Genomic DNA, 11,085 nt, shown 5'->3' on the forward strand with positions numbered 1-11,085 from the left:
TCTAGCCCTTTTCTGTTGAAAATTTTATATTGGATTAAGATCTATAGGCATGGTTATCAAATATTATGATCATACAAAAAAGAGAGATAGCAAAACAGTATCTCAGAATTAAGATTCAAAAATACTTTCACAAGCTGAAGTAAACAAGATGAAATTTATTCCTTAACAGGGACCATCTCAAATCTATCCGATAAGCTAAGACAATTCTGAAAGAAAAAAAGATATTAAAATATATTATAAAGCAATAATAATTTCACATTGTGGCAATGGCTTATGAATAGACAGATTAATTAAATTGAATAGTAATTAGAGAAATACATTTTAAAACAAAAGAATTTGGAATATGACAAAAGTAGCTATTTAACATGGGGAGGATTGTTCAGTTAATCAAACTGAAACAAAAGAAAAAATGTCTGGCTTATTTCACTTAGCATGATGTTTTCAAGGTTCATCCATGTTGTACCATGTATTAGAATTTCATTTCTTTTTAAGGCTGAATAATATTCCATTGTATGTATATGTGACATTTGTTTATTCATCTGTTGATGGGCATTTGGATTGTTTCTACCTTTTGGCTATTGTGAATAATACTGCTGTGAAAATTGATGTACAAGTATCTTTCTGAGTTCCTGTTTTCAATTCTTTTAGGTATATACCCAGAATTGGAATTGCTGGATCTTATGATAACTCTGTTTAATTTTTTGAGGAACTGCCATATTGTTTTCCAGTATGCACCATTTTACATTCCCACCAGCAATGCATGAGAGTTCCAATTTCTCCACATCCTCACCAACATTTATTTCCTTCTTTTAAAAATAATAGATAGGGGCTTCCCTGGTGGCGCAGTGTTTGAGAGTCTGCCTGCCAATGCAGGGGACGCGGATTCGTGCCCCGGTCCGGGAAGATCCCACATGCTGCGGAGCGGCTGGGCCCGTGAGCCATGGCCGCTGAGCCTGCGCGTCCGGAGGCTGTGCTCCGCAACGGGAGAGGCCACAACAGTGAGAGGCCCGCGTATCACAAAAAAAAAACAATAATAGACATCCCAATGGGTGTGAAGTAGTATAAGTAGTATCTTAGTGTAATTGTGGTTCGTGTTTCCCTAATGACTAACATCTTTCATGTGATCATTGGCCGTTATATATCTTCTTTAAAGAAATGACACAAGTCCTTTGCCCATTTTTAGATTGGGTTGTGTTTTTTGTTGTTGTTGTTGAGCTCTTATATATTTGGGATATTAATCCCTTATCAGATATATGATTTGCAAATGTTTGCTTTAATTCTGTGGGTTGTCTTTTCACTCTCTTGATAGCGTCCTTTGATGTGCGAAAGGTTTTAATTTTGATAAAGTCCAGTTTATCTATTTTTTTTCCTTCTGCTGCTTCTGCTCTTGTTGTCACATCCAAGACAACCCTACCAAATCCAATGTCGTAAAGATTTCCCCCTATATTTTCTTCTTAGAGTTTTATAGTTTTAGCTCTTACATTTAGGGCTTTGATCTATTTTGAATTAATTTTTGTATATGGTGTAAGTTAAAAGCCCAACTTTATTCTTTTGCAGCTGGATATCACCAGGCCTTCTACTAACATTTATTTTTCTCATTTATAAACAGGATTGTAATAGCTACATCCTACATTCTCTTTTAAACCTGTTATATATAACATCATATTGTTAATAAGATGACTACACTGTGGGCAATTTAAGAAGTAGATTTTAATTCAATAAGACATTTTTTGTTGATTGTATTCCGTAGGTTGACTACACTCTACACCACAGCGTCTTAGGGGCCTATAAAGAAAGACATCAGCTGTGTGGAAAGAAGTGGACCAGGGGCTGAATTCAAATAAACAAACAAACAAAAAAAAACCACCAGGGGTTGTTAGGAAGAGGAGTCAACTCTAGAGATGAGCGCTATCTTCACCAATAGGTTTGGAGACACGTAGTGTTAAGACCCCAGCTACCATTAAGGACTTTTATAATTAGAAACACAGTCTAGAAGAGTCCTCTGATGCTCTTGTGGAATAAAGGCATTTCTTGGTAGTTTGCAGCAGATCAGTTTTGTTTTCTGCCCAGCGTTAACCCGGGAATTTTACCACTCCCCCCGGCTGAGCGGCGCGGTCGCCCTCCCGCCAGGCCCGCGCTCACCCCTGGCGTCCGGGTCGCCCTAGTCGCGGTCCTCGCAACCTCCCCGGGGTCCGCCGCCCCTCCGCGGGCCTTCCCATCCTCCCTGCCCTCCTTGGAGCCGGCCGCTCCTCTTGAGCCGGGGGACTCGCGCATCTCGCGGCTCCTCCGCAGCCGCCGCTCGGCTGCAGAGGCCAGCGCTCCACCCCGAATAACCCCATGGCAGTTTGCGGGGCTGTGTTGTTCCAGCTCCCGCAGGGCGAGCCCTCCGGCATGGGGCCCGGCCCTGGAGTGTGGCTGTGAGCCCCAAGAGACCTGTAGACCTCTTCAGACCACTGTGTATCTTTCAGGACAGGATTTCTGCGGACAGCATTTGGAGTGTCTCCCGCCAAAAGCAAAACACTCGGGACGACAGAACCTTAACTCTGCTCTTCCCCCCAGCAGAGCTTCAGAAGGTGGGGCAGGTCGCGGTTGAGCAAGGGAGGTTGGGTCGCTGGGTCGCTACAGGGATGGGGATGCGGGTGGCGGCAAGCAGAAGGGACCTGAGCACGTTTACAAATCCAGCCTCTCGTGAGGTTATGAATCGTGGCCTGGTCCGACGGTTATGACCTAGTGAGACAATTACCCACCCCTGGGCACCTACACAGCACTGCCTTTGATTGAACGATACCTTTTCAGAGCAGATGCTCGGGCTACCTCCTTTAATATGTACATGTGGGGTGGATATCTTAAGTCATAAACTTTAGTGAGAAGTAGGCTGATACTCGTCAAAAATTAAAAAGCAGAAAAGAACCTCAAGATGATTATGCCTAAAAAGCCTGCTTACAGACAAAATCATAGAAAACGTATTCTCTTCTTGAAGATTCCTAAGTATGGAGATTTAAAAAGATTATTTAGATAGTTAAGTTCTTCAACACATGTAAATGTAATTCACGTATGAGTAAGGCAGCGTGATAATAACGGGAAAAGTCAAGAACTTGGAATCAGGGCAAACGTAATTGAGTCCCGGTTCTGCCTCTTTTTAAATTGCGGACTTGGGCAAATCACCTAACCTCTCCCCCACTTAATTTCGTCATCTTTAAAATAAGAATAAGAATAGCATCAACGTTATAATACTGTTACAAGAAATAAATGAGGTAGAGTATATAAAAAGTATATTGTAAAGTGCTATATAAATATTAATTTTTCAACAAATTTGTGTTTTGTACCCAACTTACACTGTAGGCATTTTTCCCCAGAACCACTTATTTCTATTTTTTATCTTTAAAATCAACATTGACACTTTTCCTTTTCTCTACATCATTGTATTGGTCACTGCACACCACTTTAAAATGGTTTTTTGTCATCATGTTCTATAACTTTAATTTTGATAAGGCCAACCTTATGAAAATTTATTATTTTCTGTGAGCCATGACATTTACAATTCAGGTGCCACCAAGTGGATGGTGGTGCCTGTTTTATGGTTGTGTGGGCTTACTGACTAGCATATTCTCTGATTTGGATAAGAGAATATAGATTAGTCTATAACCTAGCCAATTTTTTCTATCATACCTATTAAAAAAATAATAGTCCTAAAGTATGAACTACTTAATGACTAATGACATATGTTGGAGACACACAAACACATATTCAAAGCTCTTTCCTCACTCAATTTCAACTTTTTTTTTTAATAAAGGGATTCTTTAAAAAAAAATAAATTTATTTATTTCTTTTTGGCTGCGTTGGGTCTTTGTTGCTGTGCACTGGCTTTCTCTAGTTGCAGCGAGCGGGAGCTACTCTTTACTCCTTGCGGTGCACAGGCTTTTCATTGCGGTGGCTTCTCTCTTTGCGGAGCATGGGCTCTAGGTGTGCAGGCTTCAGTAGCTGTGGCACGCGGGCTCATTATTTGTGGCTCATGGGCTCTAGAGCACAGGCTCAGTAGTTGTGGTGCACGGGCTTAGTTGCTCCGTGGCATGTGGGATCTTCCCAGACCAGGGATCGAATCCCAGTACACTGCATTGGCAGGCGAATTCTTAACCACTGCACCACGAGGGAAGTCCTCAACTCTTTTTAATAACAACTTGCCAAAACCATCAGAGGTTCTTTTGGAGTTGAAGCCAGAGCTGGAATGTTGCAGCTATTAGAATGGATGAAATGTGAAGGCAGTAGAGAACTACTGGAGTGGTGCATTCCTGAAAGCCCTGAAGAACAGGTGGGTCAAGTTACCAAAATAGAGCAGGTTGGGTAGGAACCAGAAAGGAGTTGTGGTATGCTCAGCATTAATCACTGGGATGTCAGGGAGAATGTTGACATCAAGTCAGAACAAAAATGAGCCAGGAAATTAGGAGACCAAAAATGATGCCTTACCAGGGCAGCAGTTAGGGACCAAGATGAATCAGGCTGCCATGGGAAAAAGCCAATGTATCCTTGTATTAAATCTTGTATGCAAATGAATGCCACCTGGAAACTAGAATCTCCCTTTGGGTTGATGTCAAGAGCTTTCCACAGTTGTCTTCCTTTTTAAAAAATCTGGTATTTATTGGGCACTTGGTATGTGCCATCAGTGTTCTAAGCACTTTATTTGTATTATCTCTTGTAATTTTTATAACAATCTTATGAAGTAATCTATTTATCTGCATTTTATAGAAGAAACTGAGGCAAAGGAGGTTAATCAGCTTGTCCAAGCTTACTCACCCAATAAATATTAGAGCTGTGACTCTATTTCAGGCAGACCTCAGAGCCTATGCTCTAAACCACTATAGTACATGGCTCGCTGCAGTTTTAACTCATGCTTATCAACTATCACCATTTCACCAGGCTCAGCCTTGAGAGAGATGGCTAGAGACTTGCATATCAGGTCCAGATATTATTTAGTCTATTTTTTTTGTTAAGGACATAATATTTTAATAATTTTTAAAGAAGTATAACTTAAGGGGAAAAAATCTTTAACTTTATTCCCTTTGAGGTTAAAAAGCCTCTATATAGTTTGCTGCATAAAAGCACTTGAAATTTTGTCATCAGAATTCTTCATAGTGGATTCTGCTCAATTTTGTTCATTTATGGAAGACAAGTTAGCTTTATTGTTCCTCCTTCAAGGAAAGACCACATTTACCTCTCTGCATTCTAAACTCTCAATCCCTGCATCTTTTCTTTCTGGGGGCATATTGGATTTAAAGGGATTTCAGGATATCCAAATGAAAATGTCAGCAAATGAGATATGTGGGGTTAGAAATCAAGAGAAATTAGGACTAGAGCTATGAATTTGGGTGTTACTCATGGAGAGGTTATAGTTTAAGTTGTGGGAAAATATTCAAAAAATGAAAAAAGAGAGCTCAATCCAGATAGAAAAGACTTTATAGATCATTCTAGTTCAGTCCTTTCCACAAATCTCAACTGCCCAGAACAAAAAAAATCCAGCTCTACTGCTGTACCTGTGATGATGGAAACTCATTATCCCCTGCATTAGTTTCCTCTTGTCACTGTAACAAATTACCATGAATTTAGTGGTTTAAACAACACAAAAATACAGTCCTATGGTTCTGGAGGTCAGAAGTCCAAAATGAGTTTCACTGGGCCAAAATCAAAGTGTTGGCAGGGCTGAGTTCCCTCCAGAGGCTCTAGGGTAGAACCTACTTCCTTGCCTTTTCCCGTGTCTGGAGGCTGCCTGCATTCTTTGGCTCATGGTCCCTTCCTCCATCTTCAAAACCAGAAACATAGCATCTTTACATCTTCCTTTGTCTCTGGCCCTCTGCTTCCATCATCACATCTTCTTTGATTTTTCTGCCTCCCTCTTTCATCGTTTAAGGACCATAGTGATTACACCAGGCTTATCTGGATAATCCAGAATAATCTCCTTAAATTAATCATATCTGCAAAGTCTCTTCTGCCATGTATGGCAACATATGCAGGGGCTCCAGGGATTAACATATGGACATCTTTGAGGGCCATTAGTCTACCACACCCCCCAAAGTAGCCCACATCCTCATGACTAGAAAGTTCTTATATTGAGCTAAACTTTGCCTACATTTTGTGCATTGACCCAGGCTTTGTCTTCTGAAGTCACAAATATTAAGTTTAATATCTGCCACATAACTCTCCTTCAGATACTTGAAGATATATTGACCCCCTCTCCCCCAGACAAAACCATTTCTTCAGTAGCTTAATAGGATATAGTTCAAAATCCTATTATTTTGGTTGGACTCCTGTGGAAAACTTTGTTTTATCAATGTTTATTTGAAAATGTGGTGTGGGCTGATCAAGCAAGAATAGGTAGGGCCAATATTCCTCTGGTTCTAAGCACTGAATTTTAATTAACGAAGCCCATGATTGTAGTCTACTAAATTGTTGTCTTTCCAAATACTACTGAAGGACGTGTTTACCTGAGCTATAACTGTAAAGTTGATTTTTAACTAAAATACTGGCTTTTACTATTAGGTTTATCAAATAATTCTTTAATGTCAATGAACAAATTAATAATCCTTAACTACATGTGATCTACACACTTAATTACATGTGAGTTCCTATCCAAATCATTAATAAAAAAGTTAAGTGTGATGGAGCCCGTAACAGAGCCTTGCAGAGTGACTGAAGGACTCGTCCAAGAGAACATTTATCTGCTTTCTTGGGCCTAAGTCCTTCAAACAGGATCTAACTGCGTTATAATCTGAGCCACAGTTTTTCATCTTGTCCACAAGGAGTTCAATGTTTTATGCTCTTCATATAGCATTTTCCTTGACTACCAATCTACCAATATTATCTGAAAAAGAAATAAAGTTAGTGTAGTTTACGTTATTTTTGGTAAACTCAGGCTGGCTGCCAGTGATCAACATCTTCTCCTTAAGTGCTCTCAAATCACCAATGAAAATACATTCTAGACTTTTTCCTGGTACTAATATTAAGTTTGCCAGAATACAGTATGCAGACTATATTTTCCTTCCCTTGTTGAAAATTGTCTTGTTCTGACTTTACAGTCTTTGGATTCCTCTCTTCTTCCTTATAGTTCCTCAACTGTGAATCATTGTGATGATGTACAGCAGGAATGGCCTCATCTGGAAACCCTCTTGGTCCAGGCTGGGTTGTGAGGCACGTTCAACTCCTCAGAGACTAATAGTAAGGAACACAAAGAGTAGTTTCATCGTGTGAGAGGGATGGGGTAGTTGGTATATGTGGAGGCTGTATCAATGATTAAGTACAAAATAAATAAATTTCATTATTTTCAATTTAATTGTTTACTTAGCTTCCTTACAAGTCTACAAAGAAGTTAGAAGGTGACTAGAGGAGCAATAGGAACCTTTTTGTTCTGAAGCGTAGAGATCTTTGATCAAGTACATACTGGCAATAGGCTTACCAATATATAACCAACACAACCAACAATGAATAGGTTTTTATCACAATTTATCACTTTCCAGGATAAAAAATCCTTATTTTTACATGTGAATAGTTTATACTCATACCATTAATTAAGAAAATATGGCAACAGAAGCATAATCTACAATTTTGATGATTTTTAATAAATAATCTGGTGAAAGACTTTTAGTGTGATAGATGCAATTAGGTACATGCCTGGTTTGGGCACTGGTGCTCTGAAACATTTGTGGAGGTTATAAATTTAGTCTGTTTCCATAATATAAGAATATATAGATATTGAACAAAGACTAATTTAAAAACTAACTAATTTAAAAACTGACTTTTAAATGTCAAATGAGAAAGGTTTTTGGAAATGGTTATTCTCCTCTTGGGAAAACTTGCTCATGGTAGACTTCCAATTGATATTTGTTAAATTATTAAAAACTTGATAGTACCATCCAAATTATTGGTTTAATTTAAATTTGTCTATGTTAGCAAACTTTCTCTCTAGCTGCTAAGGGCAGCATTAATAACTTGCATACAGAGAGAGAGAGAGAGACACTTATGTAATGAGATGCCATAGACATTTCTAATAATTATATTTTTATGAAAAAAATATAGAGAAAAAATCCTCAATTGTTTAGATATTGAGATGTCTTTGCATTGTTTTAGATTTTTCAGCTTGTTTTTCTTAGTTTTTATAACATATTTCAGCAAGGAAAAACTTTAAAAACCTCTGGCATGTATAGCACCATGTTTTTAATTAGAATGCAAAGACTATTTATTCTCTTATAATGCTAGGTAGATGTGTTTATTAGAGCATAAACTCTCTGAGCATAGAACTTTGTGCTATTTGTCTTTATAGCCCCAGTACCTGGGGCAGGAGGCGTTCAGTAAACGTTTGTATAAATGAAAACATCACCTTTCAGATCATCTGTATGAAGAGAACAGAACAAAAGAGGATGTATAAAGATTTTCACTTACTTAATTTAGTACATCTTCTTTACAGATGTTTGGTGTTTGTCGTCTCTGGAGAGCAAAAGTGGTCTGAAGCTGAAGGGATAGTTCTTCATGACTTAAGCAATGAAGAGAAATGAAGAACTGTTCCATGTTTACCCATTTGACTTGCTCTTAAACTTTAGTCTGAGTTCTTTATATCCCCTCCACAAAATGCGCCAAGTCAGTTAAGTAAGGTTAACAAGAAGTTTTGAGGATATGTGAATGAATGTGAAAAACTATTCATTATAACAGCTACATAAACATTGTACACATTTAAGAAAAGAATAGTGGTATTTAAATTTTATATGTATACCAAATTAACAAATCCTCTTTGGTCTATATCATTCTAAACAGTATTTTTATACCTACAGTTTGGGATTTTGACCTTTTGGTTAATCCAGAAATTTGGTCCAGTAATTTCTTTCACACATGTGTGCATGGGTGTGTGTGTGTGTGTTTGTGTGTAAATTTTGGTTTTGCTCTCACGTCGGGATTTCTCACTTGTCTCTGGCAGTCACAGATAACATTACTTCACAGAACCACTCTAGGAGGCGGTTTAGAATAATTATTTAGCTTTATGGTCTTGTGAAGCTAGATTTTTTTTTGATAGAATGTATGTAATATAAATCTTTCTCATTAAAGTCCTCCTAACAATAGAGAAAAGTAAATATTACTATCTCAACTTTCTACAAAAGATCTGGAAACCAGTGTAGCCCTAAGATGTTCATCTTTTTCAAGTCCCATTTTTAGCTTTAAAAATTCATGGACTGGGCTTCCCTGGTGGCGCAGTGGTTGAAGTCCGCCTGCCGATGCAGGGGACACGGGTTCATGCCCCGGTCCGGGAAGATCCTGCATGCCGCGGAGCGGCTGGGCCCGTGAGCCATGGCCGCGGAGCCTGCGCGTCCGGAGCCTGTGCTCCGCAGTGGGAGGGGCCGCGACAGTGGGAGGCCCGCGTACCGCAAAAAAAATTAAAAATTAAAAAAAAATAAAAAATTCATGGAGTATTTTGCCAGAATACATATGTTCATTATCTTGATTGTGGTATTGCCACAGGTATGTGCATATGTCAAAACTCATCAAGTTATACACTTAAAATGTACAGTTTATTGTACATCATATATCCTAAGAAAATTGTAAAAAAAAAAATGTAGCTTCGTGGAAGAATGAGTGAACTATAGTAGCACAAAACATAGGTGAATGCCACAAACATAATGTTCAGCAAAAAAAGCCAGATACAAGAGTACATGATATGTGATTCACTCTTAAGGGATGGTAGTAACTCAAAAGGAGTATAATGAGGTCTTCTGAGGCGATGGTGATTTTGTTTCTTGAATTGGATTACATGGGTCCATTTACTTCATGAAAATTCATTGAACTGTGCTTTTATGCACAGGATCTCTGTGGTGAGGGAATAGTTCTGAATCTTGATTATGGTGGTAGTTATACAAATCTACAAAGATGTGATAAAATCTCGTAGATTTTATATACACACATACAAATGAATGCATGTAAAAGTGGTGACATCTGAGTCTGAGTGGTGAGGTCTGTGGATTGCACCAATGTGCAATCAGTTTCCTGGTTTTGATATTATACTACAGTTATGTAAGATGCTACCATAGGGGGAAACTGGGTGGAAACTCTCTGTACTGATTTTTCAACTTCCCGTGAATCTATAATTATTTCAAAATAAAAATTATATTGTGTAAAGTAGTATTTTAGTATGTGAGCATCTTTTGAAGTTTCTACTTATATCCCCTTTCTAGAAATTTCCCTCCTCCCCCCGCTCAGGATTGCGGTGAAAGCTGTTATGTTCAGTCTAAGTGGTCCCAAACCTAGATGGCAGTTGACTAGTCCAGGGGTGGGCATCTATCCTAATGAGGGAATTAGAGCCTTTTCCTGAAAAAATGGCATTTGGACTGGGAGCTGTCTCTCCTCATGTGCCTATACCTTGTGAATTCAAGAGCTTTCCAGAGTGTCCTGTTTTCCATTGTGTAGTCAAGGGTAGCAGAAGAACCTGGTCTACAGAGAAAAGGTGGTATGAAGTAGATGTACAAAAAACAGGAGACACAGGAGAGGGAGAGTCCTTTGGACACTCCTGGCTCCTATGTGCAGCTGAATTCCCGTCCTTTGGTTTGCAAGAGCCTTCTATGCCTTTATAATAAATTCATCTTCCTATCTAAAAGAGATCCATTTGGATTTTTATTACTTGCAATCATAATGAATCCTAATAAATACATCTGGGAAGATAAAACCATATTTATCCTGAGGCTTACACTTAGAATATGTTTTTTTTAATTTTTAAATTGAAGTATAGTTGATTTACAATGTTGTGTTAATTACAGCTGTGCAGCAAAGTGAGTCAGTTACACATATACGTACATTGTTTTTAAATATTGTTTTCCATTATGGTTTATCAATTTTTTTTTAATTTAAGAAGTATGACTTTACAGTATCTGAGATAAAGATTTCCACTTCCCCATAGTGCAATCTCACAGGATGTACAAAAGATTTAACCCATCCCTCACATTTTCAGGTGAGAAAACTGAAGCCAGAAAAGTTAAGGGACTTAGCCAAAGTCATACAGCCAGTTTCTAGAAGATCCAGAATCACTGTCCTGTTACCTCTCTCACTCCAATATTGCAT

The sequence above is a fragment of the Phocoena sinus genome, chromosome 2, assembly GCF_008692025.1.
Source record: "Phocoena sinus isolate mPhoSin1 chromosome 2, mPhoSin1.pri, whole genome shotgun sequence".
Classification (NCBI taxonomy): Eukaryota; Metazoa; Chordata; class Mammalia; order Artiodactyla; family Phocoenidae; genus Phocoena; species Phocoena sinus.